The sequence below is a fragment of the Oryx dammah genome, unplaced genomic scaffold, assembly GCF_014754425.2.
Source record: "Oryx dammah isolate SB20612 unplaced genomic scaffold, SCBI_Odam_1.1 HiC_scaffold_16, whole genome shotgun sequence".
Lineage (NCBI taxonomy): Eukaryota > Metazoa > Chordata > Mammalia > Artiodactyla > Bovidae > Oryx > Oryx dammah.
In genome coordinates this window covers 39555053-39577076 of record NW_024070200.1, presented here as the reverse complement: position 1 = coordinate 39577076, position 22024 = coordinate 39555053, and the positions used below count along the sequence as shown (strand labels likewise).

The window sequence follows — 22024 nt, the reverse complement described above, 5'->3', positions numbered from 1 at the left end:
GAAATAAAGTGCAGTGGTCTGGGTATTCTGCCCTAAGTAAATACCTACTTTGGGGAAAAAAATGCCCAGAGTGTGATATTTTGTTATTAGTGTTTTACAGCAATATTACTTCCATTAACTATGCCCCAAACTCTTAACATAATATATAAACACACATAAGGCCACTGTGAAAGTGCAGAGAAGAAAGCTAACACGAGGACTAACACGAGGACCCTGGGCTTTCCATTTGTCTTATATTTCAAACTGAGTCCTGAAGAATCATCAAAAGTGTAGACAAAACCAACAAAAACACCTTGAGAAAAGCCAAATGACCAGGAAAGGGGACCAGAGAGACAGAAGACAAAATACGTATAAGTCCCACCTCAGCTAAACACCAAAGGAGAAACTCATGTTCTACCACCAACCCGATCGACTGTGGACTGTAGGCTGCCAATCAAATTACATATTCCAAGAAAATGTTGTTACAACAAGCAAGATTTACAATATTATTTCCAGATAAACTAGACTTTAGACGAAAGAAAATTACAAAGGGCAGATAATAAATCTACATACTGATAAAAATTCCATCTACCAAGAAGACACAGCAATCATACATGCTTTCCCAAACAAACAAGCTGAAAAATATATGAACTGAATCCAGAAAGAAGTTAAAAAAAAAGAGACAGACAAATCCACATTCTTCAACACTCCTCCTCAATACTTGATAAGAGGACAACTAGCAAATCATAGAACACACACCATCAACAAATAGGACCTAACTGACAGAAAACACTTCCCCAACCCAGCAAAAACAATATTTTCAAGTCCCCATGGAACATATGCTAGACAGATCACAACTTGTGCCATAAAATCCTCAACAAATTTAAAAGAATTTAAACCATACAGAATGTGTGATTTCTGTCTGCAATGGAATCAAATTGAAAACAAGTTTAAAAAAAAGGAGATAAGAGGAAAATTTCCAAATACTTGGAATATAAACACCATTAAAAAAAAAAAACCTATGAGTCAAAAACAAATGCTACAGAGAACTCAAAAGATAAACTGAACTGAAGAAAATAAAAATACAGCATACCAAAATTTGTGAAGTGCAGGTAAAGAACAGAGAGGGAGATTTGTTGTTGTTCAGTCACTAAGCCATTTATGATTCTTTGTGACCTCATGCAGCATGCCAGGCTTCCCTGTCTTTCACTATCTTCCAGAGTTTGCTCAGACTCAAGCCCACTGAGTCAGTGATGCCACCAAACCATCTCATCCTCTGTTGTCCCCTTCTCTTCTTACCCTCAATCTTTCCTAGCTATCAGGGTCTTTTCCAACGAGTTGGCTCTTCGCATCAGGTGGCCAAAGTATTGGAGCTGCAGCTTCAGCATCAGACCTTCCAATGAATAGTCAGGGTTGATTTACTTTAGGATTGACTCGTTTGATCTCCTTGCTGTCCAAGGGACTCTCAAGAGTCTTCTCCAGTACCACAGTTCAAAAGCATCAATTCTTTGGCACTCAGCCTCCTTTATGGTCCAACTCTCACATCCGTACATGACTACTAGAAACACCATAGCTTTGACTATACTGCCCTTTGTTGGCAAAGTGATGTCTCTGCTTTTTAACATGCTGTCTAGGTTTGTCACAGCTTTTCTTCCAAAGAGCAAATGTCTTTTAATTTCATGGCTGCAGTCTGCAGTGATTTTGGAGTCCAAGAAAATAAAATCTCTCACTGTTTGCACTTTCCCCTCCAACTATTTGCCATGGAGTGATGGGATTGGATGCCATGATCTTCGATTTTTGAATGTTGGGTTTTAACCAGCTTTTTCATTCTCCTCTTTCACCTTCATCAAGAGGCTCTTTACCTCCTCTTCACTTTCTGCCTTTATTATAGCATCATCTGCATATCTGAGGTTCTCGGTATTTCTCCCGGCAATCTTGATTCCAGTTTGTGCTTCATCCAGCCTGGCATTTCACATGACGAACTCTGCATGTAAGTTAAATAAGCCAGGTGACAAAATACAGCCTTGACGTACTCCTTTCCCAATTTTGAACCAGTCGGCTGTTACATGTCTGGTTCTAACTGCTGCTTCTTGACCTGCATACAGATTTCTCAGGAGGCAGGTAAGGTGGTCCGGTATTCCCATCTCTTTAAGAATTTTCCAGTTTGTTATGATCCACACAGTCAAAGGTTTTTGGTGTAGTCAATGAAGCAGAAGTAGATTTTTTTCTTTTTAATTTACTTTTCTTAGAGTTTTTTCTGTGATCTAGCAGATGTCGGCATTTTGATCTCTGGTTCCTCTGCCTTTTCTAAATCCAACTTGTACATCTGCAAGTTCTCAGTTTATGTATTGTTGAAGTTTAGCTTGAAGGATTTTGAGCATTACCTTGCTAGCATGTGAAATGAATACAATTTTGAGGAAGTTTTAACATTCTTTGTCTTGGGATCAAATGAAAACTGACTTTTTACAGTGCTGTGGCCACTGCTGAGTTTTCCAAATTTGCTGGCATATTAAATGAAGCACTTTAACAGCTTCATCTTTTAGGGTTAGAAATAGCTCAGCTAGAATTCCATCAACTTTACTAGCTTTGTTCATAGTAATACTTCCTAGGGCTCTCTTGACTTCACATTCCAGGATGTCTGGCTCTAGGTAAGCCACACCATCATGGTTATCTGGGTCATTAAGACCTTTTTGTACAGTTCTTCTGAGTATTCTTGCCACCTCTTCTTAATACCTTCTGCTTCTGTTATATCCTTGCTATTTCTGTCCTTTATAGTGCCCATCTTTGCATAAAATATTCCCTTGGTATCTTTAATTTTCTTGAAGAGATCTCTAGCCTTTCCCATTCTATTGTTTTCCTCTATTTCTCTGCATGGTTCATGTAAGAAGGCTTTCTTGTCTCTCCTTGCTATTCTCTGGAACTCTGCATTCAGTGGGTCTATCTTTCCTTTTATCCTTTGCTTTTCACATCTCTTCTTTTCTCAGCTATTTGTAAGGCCTCTTCCGACAACCACTTTGCCTTCTTGCATTTCTTTTCCTTGGGCATGGTTTTAGTCATCACCTCCTGTGCAATGACATGAACCTCCATCCATAGTTCTTCAGGCACTCCAACTCCCAGATTTAGTCCCTTGAATCTATTTGTCATCTCCACTGTATAACCATAAGAGATTTGATTTAGGTCATAAATGAATTGCCTAGTGGTTTTCCCTACTTTCTTAAATTTGAGCCTGTATTTTACAGTAAGGAGTTGATGACCTGACCACAGTAAGCTCTAGGCCTTTTCTTTGCTGACTGTATAGAGCTTCTCCATCTTTGGCTGCAAAGAATACAATCAATCTGATTTTGGTATTGACGAGAGAGGGAAATGTATAGTAGGAAATGCTTACACTAGAAGAAATCTCAAGCCTGTAACTCCATGCTCACTCTTCAAGTAACAAGAAAGGAGAAGCAAAAAGTAAACCTATAAAAGTAGAGAGAATGAAATAATAAATGTAGGAAGAAAAATCAATGAAAGTAAGAAAATAAAAACAATAGGGAAAATCAATGAAACAAAAATCTACTTCTTTGAAAAGATCAATTAAATGGACAAGCCAATATCACAAATGAATTTGAGTATATTACTACAAGCCCTATACACATCAGAAAAATGACAAGGGAATGTTGCAAACAACTCTTCACATATGCATTTCACATTTTGGATGAAATAAACCAATTCCTTGGAAAAGCACAACCTACTGAAACTTAAATGAGAGAAAATAAACTGAACAGTCACAAAATTATTAAACAAATTGAATTAATAATTTAAAAATTCCTGAAAAGAATTCACTAGGTCATGATAATTTCACTAGAAAATACTACTGAAAAATTAAGAAGGATTAATACCAGTTCTATAACCCTCTAACAGAAAGTAGAGGATGAGAGAATATCTATCCACTCATTTTAAGAAGCTAATATTGTTCTGAAAACAAAACCACAAAGATGATACTGAAAAAATAATAAGAAAAAAGCTAGAAATGTATAGACTACATTTCCTCATAAACATACATAAAAACCCTTAACAAGAAATAAGCAAATACAATTCAACAGCATATATAAAGAATTATACACTTAACCAAGTGGAGTTTATTCCATGATTGCAAGGCTGGTTGAGCATTTCAAAACTGATCACTGAATCAACCATGTGTGTGTTATGTTAGTCGCTCAGTCGTGCCCGACTCTGCAACACCATGGACGGTAGCCTGCCAGGCTAAACAATAAAAAGCACATGCTTATATCAACTGATGCAAAAAAAAAGGGGGGGGGACTGATAATTAACATTCATGCAGAATGAAAACTGTCAGAAAACTGGAATTAGACAAGGACTTTCTCAGCCTGATAAAGAACATCTACCAAAAAAAGAAAAAGAAAAACACAACTAGTATAATGGTGAAAGACTGAGTGCCTTCCCTCTAAGATCTTGAGCTAGGCAGAGATATCTGCTTTCAACAGTCTTATTCAAAATAATACTGGAGTCCTCACCAGGAGAGCAGAGGAAATAAAGACATACAGACTAGAAAGAAACAAAACTGTCTTATTTGCAGTTAACATGGTGATAGAAATCATTTACATGACTATGTGGACAGCCCCAAGAAATCACTAACAGCAACAACAAAACCCCACAGGTCCAAAAACTAATACATGAGTGGAGCAAAGTCAGAAGATACAAGATCAATATTAAAAAAGAATTGTGAAGGAGGGTTTGAGATGGTGGCATAGGATGATTCTGAACTCATCTCCTTCCACAGACACAACAGATCCACAACTACGTATGGGATATCTCCTCACAAAGGGGCCTGAAACCTGGATGAACAGCGCCTCTGCAACAAAGGGTAAAAGGACAGCATTGAGATAGTGAGGACACGCACAGAGATGCCTCACCAAGAAAGAAAGAAATCACATCCTGGCTGCAGTGACCCACAATTGAGAAGGATCACAAAGGTCCTGATCTCTCTTCTCTGAGGAGTAAGGGACTCAAGTTCCGTATCATGTACCTTGACCCCTAGATCCTGCACAGGAGAGATGAGTCCCCCAAACACCTGATTTTAAAAACCAAAAGAGAGTGCTCACGTTGGCAGCACATATACTAAAACTGTAACAATACAGAGAAGATTAGCACGGTCCTTGAACAAGGAGGATGCACAAATTTGTGAAGCATTCCTTATTTTTTGGCTTATTTACAAAACAGAAACATACTCGCAGACATAGAAAACAATTTTATGGCTACCAAACAGGGAGGAAAGGGATAAATTAGGATTTGGGGATTTACATATACATACGACTATATATAAAATAAGTGCAAGAAACTACTGTTTAGCAAAAGGAACTATACTCAATATCTTGTAATAACCTTTAGTGGAAAATAATCTGAAAAAGAATATATATATATACATATATATATATATACACACACATACATACATATATATATATGTATGTGAATCATTTTGCTATACACCTGGAATCAACACAACACTATAAATTAACTTCAGTTCAATTTTTTAAAAAAGCTGAAAGGGAATTCATCTAGGAAAACCACAGAAGTGAGAGAATAGAAGACTTGCTCTTAAAGAGCCCACATGCAGACTCGCCCAACTCCAAAACCAGCATGAAAACACTAGATTAAAAAGCATATGTACTGCAGGTCAAAGGAAACCACTTACCAAGCTTGAAGCATCATCAGAGAGGCAGGAACCAGTTCAGATGCTCCCGGGAGACTAGGAGACATTGGCAGCAACCATTTTTGCCATTTCAGAGTACCTTGATAATTAGCAGGCACCATTTTGAAATTGTCCAAGTTTAGAGCACCAGTGAGTGTGTCCCACTGAGAGTTCCATCCACTCCTGCACATCAGCCAAGTGACAGTCTCGCCTATCAGTGGTGCAGCCCTTGCAGGAAGGTCTCAAAGCCAGTCTGGAGGGTGTACCTCATCCACCAGCACAGCACGGCACCCATGGCTATGTCCCTCAGCCATCTGGGGGGTCAGCCCAGCTCACTAGCCTTCCACAGAAGCAGCTATGGCCTCACAAGAAAGTGGGGTGCATGCAGCCCACATAGAGGACACCTGAATGCCTGGCTCTAGTGGCCAGGCAGAAATGCACCTCTGAGCCCCACAGGCCATTTCTTAAATAAGGTCACTCCTTCAAGACTGGGATGGATAGCTGATTCACCTAATACACAGAAACAAACACAGAGAATTAAGAAAAATAAGACAGAGGAATATGCTCCAATAGGAAGAATAAGACAACATCTCAAAAATAACTAAATAAAGTAGAAATAAGCACTCTATCTGATAAAGAGTTAATTGTAATGGTTATATAGATGATCACCAAACTCAGGAAATAAATGGATGGGCACAGTGAGAATGTCAACAGAGACAGAAAATATAAGAAAGTACCAAATAGAAGTTACACCTAAACTGGAAGATACACTAGAGGAGTTCACCACAGAAGACCGGATGAGCTAGAAGAACAAATGAGCAAACTGGAAGATAAAATGATTGAACTCATCCAGATAGAACAGTAAAATGAAAAAGAACTTAAAAAGTGAAGATACCTAAAGGGAGCTTTGAGATAACATCAAGCAGAAGAGCAATTTGCATTATAGAGGTTCCAGATGGAGAGGATAAAGAAAAAGGACCAGAAAAATTATTTGAAGAAATAGTGTCTGAAAACTTCCCCAATCTGTGAAAGGAAACAGACATCCAGAGAAGTGCAGATGATTTCAAATAAGATGAATCTATAGACACACACACCAAGACATACTAGAATTAAAATAACAAAAGTTAAGGATAAAGAGGAAATTCTAAAAGGAGAAAGGGAAAAACAAGGTAACATACAAGAGGTCTATCAGTAGAATTCTCAGCAGAAACTGTACAGACCAGAAGGGAGAGGCATGATATACTAACAGTGCTGAAAGTTAAAAAAAAAAAGAAAGAAAGAAAGAAAGAAAAATTCTAGCCATGACTCTCTGCCTAGAAATCTTATCATTCAGAACTGAAGAAGAGATCAAGATAGAGAGATCTCTCAATAAGATATCTTATTTCAAGATAATTAAAGCTAAAGGAGTTCATCATCACTAAACCAACCCAACAAGAAATGTTAAAGGGACTTTTTAAGCTGAAAAGAGAAAAAGAAATGGCATAATTAATAATAAGAAAACATACAAAAGTAAAAATCTCACTGAAAAGGTTAACATATAATAAACACAGTGAACTAGTCCCTTATAAAATAAGTAGGAAGGTCAAAAGACAAAAGCAATAAAATTAACTAAAATTAAAATAATTAGTTAAGGGATGCATAAAATAAAGAGATTTAAAGTGAGTCATTGAAAGTATAAAATATGGGGCTTGCTCTGTTTAGTCACTCAGTTGTGTCTGAGTCTTTGCGACCCCATGGATTATAGTCCACAGGTTCCTCGGTCCTTGAGATTTTTCAGGCAAGAATACTGGAGTGGGTTGCCATTTCCTCCTCCAGGGGATCTTCCTAGCCCAGGAATAAAACATGGGAGAGTATCAAAAAAATAAAGTTTTGGAGTGTATTCAAATTTAAGTTGCTACCAACTTAAAACAGGCTAATTGTATAGGATGTTATACGTGAACATCACAGTATGGCAACACATACCTATTGACACTTACTTTAAATGTAACTGGACTAAATTTATCAATCAGAATACATAGAGTGGAGGAATGGACAGAAAAAAAAAAAAAGACCAAAATACAGGCTGCCTACAAGAGATGCTATTTGGGAGAAAGGACACACACAGACTAAAACTGAAGAGATGGAAAAAGATATTCCATGCAAAGGGAAAGGAAAAGAAAGCTGAAATAGCCACACTCATATCAGACAAAATGGAATTTAAAACTAACAGTGAAATACAAGACAGAGAAGGGCATTATGTAATAATAGGGTTGCTACTGAGCAACCAATGGGTCATCTATGAAATCAGAAATTACCTAGAGAGAAATGAAACAGAAATATGACATACTAAAATCTATGGGACACAGTAAAGAGACGACTCTACACATGGACATTACCAGATGGTCCACACTGAAATCAGATTGATTACATTCTTTGCAGCCAAAGATGGAGAAGCTCTATACAGTCAGCAAAAACAAGACCAAGAGCTGACTGTGGCTCAGATCATAAACTCGTTATTGCAAAATTCAGACTTAAATTGAAGAAAGTAGGGAAAACCACTAGACCATTCAGGTATGACCTAAATCAAATCCCTTACAATTACACAGTGGAAGTGACAAATAGATTCAAGGGGTTAGATCTGATAGAGTTCCTGAAGAACTATGGACAGAGGTTCGTAACACTGTACAGGAGGCGGTGACCAAAACCATGCCCAAGGAGACGTGTAAAAAGCAGCTGAGAAAAGAAGAGGAACAAAAAGCAAAGGAGAAAAGCAAAGATACATCCATCTGAATGCAGAAATCCAAACAATAGCAAAGAGAGATAAGAAAGCCTTCCTCAGTGATCAATGCAAAGAAATAGAGGAAAACAACAGAATGGGAAAGACTAGAGATCTCATCAAGAAAATCAGAGATACCAAGGGAACATTTCATGCAAAGATGGGCACTATCAAGGACAGAAACAGCAAGAATGTAACAGAAGCAGAAGATATTAAGAAGTTTCAAGAATACACAGAAGAACTATACAAAAAAGATCTTAATGACCCAGATAACCACGATGATGTGATCACTCACTTAGAGCCAGACATCCTGGAGTGTGAAGTCAAGTGGGCCTTAGGAAGCATCACTATGAACAAAGCTAGTGGAGGTGATGGAATTCCAGCTGAACTATTTCAAATCCTAAAAGATGATGCTGTGAAAGTGCTGCACTCAATATGCCAGCAAATGTGGAAAACTCAGCAGTGGCCACAGGACTGGAAAAGGTCAGTTTTCATTCCAATTCCAAAGAAAGGCAAAGCAAAAGAATGTTTAAACTACTGCACAATTGCATTCATCTCATACACTAGCAAAGTAATCCTCAAAATTCTCCAAGCTAGGCGTCATTAGTACATGAACCAAGAATGTCCAGATGTTGAAGCTGGATTTAGAAAAGGCAGAAGAACCAGAGATCAAATTGCCAACATCTGTTGTGTCATAGGAAAAGCGAGTTCCAGAAAAACATCTACTTCTGCTTCATTGACTATGCCAAAGCCTTTGACTGTGTGGATCATTACAAACGGGAAAATTCTTCAAGGGATGGGAATACCAGACTACCTGACCTGCCTCTTGAGAAATCTGTATTCAGGTCAAGAAGCAACAGTTATAACTGGACATGGAACAACAGACTGATTCCAAATTGGGAAAGGAGTATGACAAGGGTATATATTGTCACCTTGCTTATTTAACTCATATGCAGAGTACATCATGTGAAATGCTGGACTGGATGAAGCACAAGCTGGAATCAAGACAGCCAGGAGAAATATTAATAACTTCAGATATGCAGATGACACCACCCTTATGGCAGAAAGCAAAGAGTAACTAAAGAGCCTCTTGATGAAAGTGAAAGAGAGTGAAAAAGCTGACTTAAAACTCAACATTCAAAAAACTAAGATCATGGCATCCTGTCCCATCACTTCAAGGCAAATAGATGGGGAAACAATGAGAGACTATTTTCTTGGGCTCCAAAATCACTACAGATGGTGACTGTAGCCATGAAATTAAAAGATGTTTGCTCCTTGGAAGAAAAGCTATGACAGCCCTTGACAGCATGTTAAAAAGCAGAGATATTACTTTATCAACAAAAGTCCACATAGTCAAAACTATGATTTTTCCAATAGTCATGTATGGATGTGAGTTGGACCATAAAGAAAGCTGAGTGCCTAAGAATTGATGCTTTTGAACTGTGGTGTTGGAGAAGACTCTTGAGAGTCCCTTGAACCACAAGGAGATCAAACCAGTCCATCCTAAAGGAAATCAGTCCTGAATATTAAATGGAAGGACAGATGCTGAGGTTGAAGCTCCAATACTTTGGCCACTGGATGTGAAGAACTGACTCAGTGGGAAAGACCCTGATATGGGGAAAGATGGAAGGCAGGAGGAGAGGGGAACAGAGGATGAGATAGTTGGATGGCATCACCAACCTGATGGACACGAGTTTGAGCGAGCTCTGGGAGTTAGTGATGGACAGAGAGGCCTGGCGTGCTGTAGTCCATGGGGTGGCAAAGAGTCAGACATGACTGAATGATGGAACTGAACTGAAAGCAACTTTAAAAGTTCACATCAATACAGGTTTGCCTCATAAAACAAGAAAAATTTCTCCAAAGTAATCTAACTTTACACGTAATGAGACTAGGAAAAGAAGAGCAAACAAAGCTCAGAATTAGTAGAAGAGAGGAAATAATAAAGCTTAGGGCAGATATGAAAGGAATAGAGAAAAAAACTAGTAGAAAAGATCAATGAAATAAAGACCTGGTTCTTTGAAAAGATAAACAAAATTAACAAACCTTTAGCTAGAGTAACCAAAAAAAAGAGAGAGAGAGAGAGGACTCAAATAAATAAATCAGAAATGAAAGAAAAAATGCTACAACCTCAGAAATATAAAGGATCATAAGAGATCCAACAAATAATTATGTGCCAACAAGTTGGATAATCTAGAAGGGATAAATTCTTAGAAACATATAACTTCCAACACTGAATCTTAATGATATAGAAAATCTGAAAAGATGAATCAATAGCAAAAAAGACTAAAACTGTAATAAAAAATACAATAAAAAAACACAGGACCAGATGGCTCACTGGCTAATTGCACAGAGTATTTAAAGAAAATTTAATATCCATCTTTCTCAAACTCTTCAAAAATTGAAGAGAAGAGAGACTTCCCAGATATATTTTACATAGGAAGCATTACTATGATACCAAAACCATATGAGGGCATGACAGAAAAAAAAAATAAAGGCCAATATACTTGATAAATATGTATGTAAATATCCTCAATAAAATATTAGCAAATTTAATCCAACAATACATTAAAAAGATCATATATGATAACCACGTGAGATTTATTCCAAGGATGAAAGAACGGTTCAAATTCATTTATCAATCAATGTGATACATCAAAATGTATCAGTAGATGTATAATCTCAATAGATGCAGAACAGAATCTGACACAATTCAAGAACTATTGATGATAAAAATTCTCAACAAAGTGGCCACAGACATAATATACCCCAACTCAATAAAATCCACATATGACAAACCCACAGCTAACATCATACTCAATGGTGAAAAGCCAAAAGATTTTCCCCTAAGATCAGTAACAGGATAAGGGCATCCCTTCTTGCCACTTTTATTCAGCACAGTTTCAGATGTCCTAACCCAAAGGAATTAGGGGGAAACAAAGAAATGAAAGGCATTCAAATCAGAAAGAACAAAGTAAAACTGCCACTACTTACAGATGACATGATACTATATAGATATAACATAAGTTTCCAACACAAATAATCATGAATAACCAAAACAATCTTGACAAAGAAGAAGAAAGCTGGAGGTACCATGTACCTTGATTTTAAACTACAATACAAAGCTCTAGTAATCAAAACTGTATGGTACTGGCACACAAACAAACACACAAGTCAATGGAATAGAATTGAGAGCCCCAAAATATACTCACACATATATGGACAATTAATTTACAACAGAGGGGCAAACAACATATAATGGAGAAATGATAGTCTATTAGATAAATGGTGGGAAAACTTGACAGACATGCAAAACAATGGAACTAGTCCACTATCTTACACCATCTGTGTGTGCACTAAGTGGCTTCAGTTGTGTCTGACTCTTTGTGACCCTATGAACTGTAGCCTACCAAGCTCATCTGACCATGGGATTCCCCAGGCAAGAATACTGGAGTAGGTTCCATTTCCTCCTCCAGGAGATCTTCTCAACCCAGGAAGTAAACCCTCATCTCTTATGTCTCCTGCACTGGCAGGCAGGTTCTTTACCACTAGTGGCCACCAGTGGCTTACAGTCCATAGGGTCACAAAGGGCTACATCACACTAAAAAGCTTCTGAAGAGCAAAGAGAATTACCATCTAAATAAAAAGGCAGCCTCCTGAAGGCAAATAGATATTTGTAAATTATATATTTGATATGGAGTTGATATCAAAAATATATAAAGAACTCACACAGAAGATAGCAAAGAATTAAGACATGGAGATCATTTTCTTCCCCCAAAATACATCAAAAATACATCTGCATGTGGAACAACTCCTACAGAACACCTGCTGAAACCTGGCAGAAGACGTCAGACTTCCAAAAAGGCAAGCTAAACTCCATATAAAGCAGTAGGGAAAAGGCAGTAAAAAAATAAAGAGACAAAGCAGACACCTTGGGGAGGGAGCTGTGAAAAAGTTTCTAAATACTTGGAAACTTCCTCAGGGGCAGGGACAGGAGGGAGATACAGAACCTCAGAGAGGAGCACAGCAACAAGTACGTGCAAGACAAAGCAGAAAGAATTCGGGAAGAAATCAAAGTTGACCAGCACTTCTCAGCCAAGAAGCTGTTTGCACACTCAAATGAGGAGTATGGGTTCCTTCAGGGGTTGGACTCCAGGGAGAGGAATGCGGTTGACAACTGTGGAGATACTCTGAGGGCGTTAATACAACACAGTCTAGGGAGTCCAGGGGAAAACCTGGATCTGCCAGAGAGGCAAGAGATCATTATCTCAGGAACCCTCTAACTCCATGTACTCCCAGATCACAGGACCACCCCCCACCACCACTTTGAGAGTGCTATAGGAGGGATGAGCTGGCTGTGGTCTGTGACTGCAGAGCAGGGCAGGATGGCCACCTCAGCAGCTGCCAAGCTGTATGCAGGGGCAGGTCACTATCCACAACTTTCAGGGAGCCTTTGCGTCTTGGCTTTTCCTAGGGACCCATGACCCAAGGCCAATTCATCTGGGAGAGCACACAACATGGTTTAGCCTGCAGCAACATCTAGTAGGCCTCTACCACCTGAGGCACCCCCCGAACATCCCAATGGTGGCTATCTTATCCCTCCCTCTCCCCAGTCCAACTGAGCAAGTGAGTCTTAATAAGGGAACAGACACCAGAGGGCAGCCTACAACGAGGGGTGGGGCCAAAACAAAAGCGGAGCACCAAGGGGCTGTGACCAAGAGGAGGAAGGGAATTCACTCCTGCAGCAGCAGGTGCAGTAGATTATCCCCACTACTAGCTTGAGACCCTTGACTTGTGAACCTTGTGAACAGGCTGGACTAAGGCCAGATCTGAGCAGGAGCTGCCCCACAGTGCACACAGCAAGTGCAGAAACCATACAATAAATACCGGAGGATTTTCTGAGTAGATAGATTGACTGGAGCACACTGTGTGGCGAGGACAGCTGACATCACAGGGTAATATTATTTTCTGTTCAGTCACTAAGTTGTGTCCAACTCATGGTGACCCATGGACTGCAGCCTGCCAGTCTCCGCTGTTCTCCACCATCTCCTAGAGTTTCTTCAAATTCATGTTTATTGCATCAGTGATGCTATCTAACCATCTCATCCTCTGCTGCCCCCCTTCTCTTTTGCCTTCAATCTTTCCCTACATCAGGTTCTTTCCCAATGAGTTGGCCTTTCACATTACATGGCCAAAGTAATAGAGCTTTATCATCAGCATCAGTCCTTCCAATGAATATAAAGGGTTGATCTCCATAGGGCTGATCTCCTTGCAGTCCGAGGGACTGTCAAGAGTCTTCTCAAGCACCACAGTTTGAACACATCAATTCTTTAGTGCTCATCCTTCTTTATGGTCATACGCTCATATTGATACATGACTACTGGAAAAAAACATTGCTTTGAATATATGGAGCTTCATTGGCAAAGTGATATATCTGTTTTTTAATAAGCTGTGTAAGTTGGTTATAGCTTTCCTTCCAAGGAGCAAGCATCTTTTAATTTCATGGCTGAAATAACTGAAGTGATTTTGGAGCCCAAGAAAATAAAATCTGTCACTGCATCAACTTTTTCCTCTTCTGTTTGCCATAAAGTGATGGGATATATACATACATATATATATACACACACACACACAATTATGACTGATTTGTGTTGTTGTATGGCAGAAGCCAATAAAAAATTGTAAAGCAATTTTCCACCAATTAAAAAATAATTTAAAATTTAGAAAAAGACCTCACACAAATCAACAATAACAAAACAATGCAATCAAAAATAGGCAGTGGATCTGAATAGATATTTTTCCAAGGAAGACATAGAAATGGCCAACAGGAACAAGAATGAAAAAAAATGTGTAGCATCACTAATTTTAGGGAAATGCAAATCAAAACTACAAAGACATATCATCTCACATCTGCCAGAATGGCCATCATCCAAAGGAGAAGAAATAACTAATGTTGGAAATGATATGGATGAAAGGCAATCTTCTTACACTGTTGGTGGGACTATAAATTGGTATAGCCACTATGGAAAATGGTAAGGAAACTCTTTTAAAAATTAAGGCTAGAACTACCATATGGTCCAGCTATTTTATTTCTGGTCATTTATTCAAATAACCCAAGAACATTAATCTGATTAGATACAGTTACTTCTGTGTTCACTGCAGCATAATTTACAATAATCAAGGTATCATAACAACCTAAGTGTCCACTGATGGAGAATGGATAAAGAAGACACACCACACACTCAGTCCTCAAAAATAATGAAATCCTGCCATTTGCAACAATATGGATGGACCTTGAAGGTGAAATAAGTCAAACAAGTACTGTATGATTTCACTCATGTGTGGAATCTAAACAAACTAATAATGGAACCAAATAAAGCAAACACAAACTCATAGGTACAGAGATCAGATTAGTGGTTACCAAAGGGGAAGAGGGTTTGGAGGATGGGTAAAATAAGTGAAGTGGGTCAACTATATGGTGGTGGATGGTAACTAGACTTGTAGTGGTCATCACTTTGAAGTGTATACAGATGTCAGATTATAATGTATACCCAAAATAACAGACTGGTTCCAAATAGGAAAAGGAGAACGTCAAGGCTGTATATTGTCACCCTGCTTATTTAACTTCTATGCAGAGTACATCATGAGAAATGCTGGGCTGGAGGAAGCACAAGCTGGAATCAAGATTGCCGGGAGAAATATCGATAACCTCAGATATGCAGATGACACCACCCTTATGGCAGAAAGTGAAGAAGAACTAAAGAAAGAGCCTCTTGATGAAAGTGAAAGAGGAGAGTGAAAAAGCTGGCTTAAAGCTCAACATTCAGAAAACAAGGATCATGGAATCCAGTCCCATTACTTCATGGCAAACAGACGGAGAAACAGTGGAAACAGTGGCAGACTTTATTTTGGGGGGCTCCAAAATCACTGCAGATGGTGACTGCAGCCATGAAATAAAAAGATGCTTACTCTTTGGAAGAAAAGTTATGACCAACCTAGACAGCATATTAAAAAGTAGAGACATTACTTTGCCAACAAAGGTCCATCTAGTCAAAGCTATGGTTTTTCCAGTAGTCATGTATGGATGTGAGAGTTGGACTATAAAGAAAGATAAGCACTGAAGAATTGATGCTTTTGAACTGTGGTGTTGGAGAAGACTCTTGAGAGTCCCTTGGACTGCAAGGAGATTCAATCAGTCCATCCTAAAGGAAATCAGTCCTGAATGTTCACTGGAAGGACTGATGTTGAAGCTGAAACTCCAATACTTTGGCCACCTGATGTGAAGAGCTGACTCATTTGAAAAGACCTTGATGCTGGGAAAGATTGAAGGTGAGAGGAGAAGGGGACAACAGAGGATGAGATGGTTGGATGGCATCACCAACTCAATGTACATGAGTTTGAGTAAACTCCAGGAGTTGGTGATGTACAGGGAGGCCTGGCGTGCTGCAGTCCATGGGGTTGCAGAGTCTGAGTGACTGAAGTGAACTGAACTGATGTCTATAAGCAACCATGAACGTGAAAATTCAATATTATAAATTGCTATAATTAAATGAAACTTTTAAGTATAAATTTAACAAAACATTTATAGAACCTGTATGCTGAAAATTACAAAATACCCATAAAAAAAAATCATAGAGTTAAACCACAATCACACATTGGGAGAGGCAATGTAGCATGTCAATTCTCCCTCAAATAATCTGTAGGTTTAACAAAGTGGCTATCAAATTTCCAGTAAGGTTTTTGTAGACATAGACAAGGTCACTCTGAATTTATAGAGACATAGGCAAACGAACTAAAAGAGCTAAAACAATTTTGAAAAATAAGAATAAACTGAGAGGAAAAACACTATTTAATGTTAAGCCTTACTTAAAACTAAAGCAAGCAAGACAACATCGCACTAGTTGATGGAGGGACACATCAAAAGAACAGAACAGAGAACTCAACAGTAGACCCACACAGATACGCACAACTAACTTTGACAAAGACTTAAGGCAATTCAAAGGAGGGATATTATAACCTTTTCAAAGAAAGGAGTTGGACAACCTGGAAAACCATAGGCAAAAAGAATTCTGAATGAAGTCTCACATATTATACAAGAATTCACAAAAATTAACTCAAAAACGAATCATAGACTTGTATGTAATCCTTAACTATAAAACTCAGAAGGAAACAGGAGAGAATCTTCAGGACACAGGGGTAGGCTAAGATTTCTTAGACCTGATACCTAAACACAACCCATCAAGGAGATTCATTTAAATAAAAATGTTTAAAATGTTACTCTGTGAAAAATCCAGTTAAGAACCTGACAAGCTACAGAAGGATAAAATGTATTTTCAACAGATATCCAAACAGACTCATAGTTAGAATATAATATATAAAGAATTATTAAAATGCAAGAGTAAAAATAAATAATAAAATCAGCAATGATCAAATTAGAAAAAAAGCAAAATAAATGAACAGATACTTGATTAAAGAGGATACACATACCTAATAAATACATAGGAAAATGTTCAACATCTTCCCATCATTAGTCATTGTGAAAATGCAAACTAAAACCACAATATTACTACATTCCTATGAGAATGACCAAAGTAATAAATAAGGATAACATCAAATCCTTGTGAAGATGCGGTATAGCTGAGTCATGTATTTCTGAGAATGTAAATGGTACAGGCCTACTGAAATGGATATATAGTTTCTTATAAAACTAAACAGCTATGAATTATACAACTCAGCAACTGTAATCTTGTCTAATTTATACCAGAGAAATAAAAAGTTATGTTCACATAAAAACCTGTACATGAATGTTCATAGTAGCTACATTTACAATAGCCTAAAATTGTAAACACCACAAATGTCCCTCAATGAATGGATATTTAAACACATGTTGTACATCTATACTATGGAATGTTATTTAGCCACTCTCAAAAGGTTAAGAGTTCATTTATATAATATTACTGAAATGCCATAATTATATATATATATCAGTTCAGTTCAGTTCAATCGCTCAGTTGTGTCCGACTCTTTGAGACCCCTTGGATTGCATCACGCCAGGCCTCCCTGTCCATACCCAACTCTCGGGTATGTGTGTGTGTGTGTGTGTGTGTATATATATATATATATATATATATGTATAAAATGATACCACTATTGAGGGAAGAGGGGGATGGAAATGAAGCAATTAGACTTTGTAACGGCTATTGATACTAGTCGAACCATGAAGACTTTTTTTTTCACTTGCCCTTAGTCTGAAGTTGTTTTTTACATTAGGTGAGGTAAAGGGTCAACAAAGCCAAGACAAAAAGAAAATCACAACATCCTCTGGAAGGCCAGAGGATGGCCTTCTATCAAAGTTTGGTGGCCACCTGCCACAAGTCTTTAGAGGCACTCACTGGAAGTCTAGGGCTTCCCTCGTAGGTCAGTAGTTAAAGAATCTGCCTGCAGTGCAGGAGACCTGGGTTCAATCCCTGGGTCAGGAAGATCCTCTGGAGAAGGAATGGCAACCCATTCCAGTATCCTTGCCTGGAAAATCCTATGGACAGAGGAGCCTGGTGGGCTGCAGTCCACAAAGAGTTGGGTGACTGAGTGACTAACACTTTCACTTTCTTTACTGGAAGTCTATAAAATGGAGCCCATTCTGTGTTCTGCTTACTAAGAACATCAAAAGAACTCTGTTATAGTCATAACACATCTTGCCTGTTGATTACAAAGTGGATAAGGAATCCTGTAACAATTCACTGAAGTTCTCTGAAACTACAGCATCCTGGAAAAATGAAAAGCAATACCCAGGTAAGTACCAGGGAGAAGCACTCAGATGGTTAGAATCAAGTCCCATTAGTTCTTTCATCTTTGGCCACCAATAATGTAAGCATCCTTCATCATTCAGTTTCTCTCTCTCTTTCTCTCTAGACAGCGAGAGAGAGACAAGAATTTAATTAAGGTTATTGTAAGGGTTGAAATTCCTGATATCAACCCCCCCCCAAATTCCTCCTAGTTTCCACCTAATTAAAGATATGCAAGTATATCTTGGGTATTCATGCCCCACAGGTCAAAGTCTATCAAAGTTTGGTCCACGGGCCACTAGTAGCATATTCTTGAGCTGTACTCCACATCTGCTGTAGCCTACCGTGGGAGGGGTGGGGAGGTAGAGATGAAGCCCCCACTGCTAGCAAGTACTTAGGAGCTTCTTAGGCAGAGCAGAAGTCAGAAAATCAAATTAGAAAAGTCAAAATGAGTAGGAGGATCAAGGGTACCTATATGGCTACAAGGACTCAGAGGACTACCCCAAAGAAAACTCTGAGCAGCCTGGGAATTCTTAAAGCTCACCGACTGTCTCCTCATGAACCTTTTGACCTGGTGCAGGAGGACTGCAGATATTGCTAGCATGGGGGCAGAGCGGTTCTAGGTTCTAAATCCTGGCCCTGGAACTTCCCTGCAGCAATGGTACTTCTGTTTACATACTCTTTTAGGTGCGATAGCTCAGATGCTGAAGAGTCTGCCTGCAAAGCAGGAGACCCCACTTCGTTCTGTGGGTTGGGAAGATACCCTAGAGAAGAGAATGTCTACCCACTCTGGTATTCTTGCCTGGAGAATCCCATGGACAGAGGAGCCTGGTGGGCTATATATAATCACAGGGTCACAAAGAGTCGGACACGAAAGAGCAACTAACATTCACTTTTCTTATGTGCTTTGGTGAGTTTTTAATCCCAGATAGGCAAAGATGGATGAAATTCATAGATTTACTATATACTCATGTTAGACAAGGAAGCAAAGACATAATCTCAACAGAGACAGAACTGTTAAATTCAGCACTCATGGGCTGGTACAGTTGTCCCAGATTTACCCCTCAATATTTCACAGTTATCCTCCTCACTGTTTTCCATCTTGCTTCCCTGTTAGTCAGTGATGTGCAGCTATTATTTCATCTTCCTTACTCAACTCTAGCTCCAAGTCCGTCAGCAGAATCTATTTTTAAGCCAATAATCAACTAGAAGTAACAGGCAGCCCTTGTGTCTTCCTGCTATATTTAGATCTCTTATTTTTCATTTTTTCTTGTCGGTGCTCTGGCTACACCCTCCAGCAGACTGCTGACAGAAGAGATACCTGCATTCTTTGCCTTCTGTTTGACTTGGACATGGATCTAACTTCTCAACTGCAAGTTTACGTTTGCTGCAGTTTTCCTGTGGATTGTGTTTATCCAATCATTAAAATTTCCTTTTAGTCTTGCCTTATAATGTGTTCCATGAAGAATCAGAGCTGAATTTAATATTGTTTTTCTGACTGTTAATTCGTTTCTGTTTTTTCAACATGGATACAAACTAACATGAATTGTTACTAAACCTACCAAATTAATCCATCCTTGCCTACCTGGGATAAAAATTCTGTGGTATTTTTCATTCAGCGTGCTGCTGGAATTCATCAGGGTATCTGCATTCTTATTTATATGTAAGATCTGTCAGCTGTTCCCTTCTGTTGAGATGTCTTCACCATGCTACCTAATATGTGTTAGCTTTATAAATTTTCCATTTTTTAATCCATGTTCCAGAATAATTTATTCAACATATATTTATCTATTCCTTGATGCTATATAAAAATGTACCTTTTAAAATGTAAATATTTTCCAAACTTTTCCCATTTTATGTATTTTAAGTCTATTCTGATTTTATACTTCTTAGGCATTACTTCAGTAATTTTTATTTCCCTACAAAATCACCTGCTACCATCAGGTGTTCAATTTACGTATATGTTCTTTCATTCATTCACTTTTTAGATATTTCCAAACTAGATTTTCGTTTGGAATTTCCTTTTTTTATAAATGTGTATGTTTTGTTTTGGCCTTGGGAAGATATCAGATTTAGCAGTATTTTTATTCAACAAATAAAAACTAAAGACAAAGGACAAGAAAAGAAACAAAATGAGTATCTTTTATATTGATTAAAGGCAAGTTTACTGAGAAAACAGTGTGGTCCTGAACTGCTAAATCTGCTGTCTTTCTGTGGCATTTTACAGATACACCTTCTTCGATGGCTTTATTTTCATTATGTTCAATCATTTTGATTAAAATCTATCTTATGAACACATCATAAAGTTGGTTTTTGTTTGTTTGCTTTCAACCAATTAGAGACTCTATTTTGTTTTGGGAATTGTTATGGGACTTAAACCTACTCACATTTTTCTAATTAGAGATTTTTTTACTTTCTGCTCTTCTGTAAGTTGTCTTTTTACTATTGATATTGCTTATTTTTCTATTCATGCATTAGGTGCACTGACAATTTTTTATTCCTTATTTTGTGTCCAGTGGTTTGGAAGCTATTACCACTTATTTTCCTCCATTAGCTACTCAGGTATTTAACACATTGATTCACTTCTACTATTTAAAGTGCTGTGCCTTTGTGTATCTAACTAAGGTATGCGTATCATTCATGGACCAGAAAAGCCCCAAAGCAAACTTCTACTGTTACTGCTCTGCGTCTCCATCTCTTACCAACCAAATCTCTTGCTATTATTCATATTAAAATACTATCAAATATTTAAACTGAACTATGTCTTTCAGAGGTTCTTCGTTAACAATTTCGGACGGTACTCCAGTCAGTATTTGAACCAAGATTTTCTCTCCCTCTTCTTTCCCAGCTCAGCAAGTTGGAGATCCACTCCTGACCATGAAGCCAGCACCATAGGACACCCTCTGCCTCCAGCTCCACCTGAGGAGTTTTGTTCCCAGAATTTCCCAACCCTCCCCAGCTACCTGGGGGAGGCCATGAAATCTTCCTTGGTTTATTCTTATATTGCTGAAATATATCTTTGAGTAATGCTTTCAGACGGAACTGAAATGACTTGAGTCTTTACAAACTTGAACTTCCTTAGTTGTTGTTGTTTCTTTTTTGTTGTCTGCTGTGGTGAACTCCTCTAGTGTATTTTTCGGCTTGTTTATAACTTCTCTTTGGTTGTTGTTATTCAGTCACTAAGTCATGTCAGACGCTTTGCAACTCCACAGATTGCAGCATGCCAGGTTTCCCTGTCCTTCACTATCTCCCAGAGATTGCTCAAACTCATGTCCATTTAATCAGTGATGGCATACAACCATCTAATCCTCTGTTGCTCCCTTCTCCTCCTGCCCTCAGACTTTCCCAGCATCAAAGTCTTTCCCAATGAGCCAGGTCTTCGTATCAGGTGGCCAAAGTATCAGGGCTTCAGCTTTAGCATCAGTCCTTTGAATGAATAGTCACGAGTTGATTTCCTTTAGGATCAACTGGTTTGATCTTCTTGCAGTCCAAGGGACTCTCAAGAGTCTTCTCTAGCACCACAATTTGAAAGCATCAATTCTTTAGCACTCAGCCTTCTTTATGGTCCAACTCTCACATCCATACATGACTACTGGAAAAACCGCAGCTTTGACTATATAGACTTCTGTCAGCAAAGTAGTATCTCTGCTTTTTAATATGCTGTCTAGGTTTGTCATAGCTTTCCTTCCAAAGAGCAACTGTCTTTTAATATCATGGCTGCAGTCACCATCCACAGTGATTTTGGAGCCTAAGAAAACAATCTATTACTGTTTCCATTTTTTCCCTATTTATTTGCCATGAAGTGACAGGGCCAGT

General features: G+C 38.4%; 1 protein-coding gene and 1 non-coding gene across 2 annotated transcripts in view; one reads left to right on the top strand and one right to left on the bottom strand.

Moving 5' to 3' along the window:
• LOC120875517 (neuronal acetylcholine receptor subunit alpha-7) overlaps positions 1 to 22024 on the bottom strand; it is a 150443-nt gene that overhangs the window by 45099 nt on the left and 83320 nt on the right. The gene's annotated exons all lie outside the window — the stretch shown is intronic.
• LOC120875778 lies at positions 5077 to 5183 on the top strand. Its single transcript, XR_005724077.1, has one exon. It is a non-coding gene; the product is annotated as a U6 spliceosomal RNA (small nuclear RNA).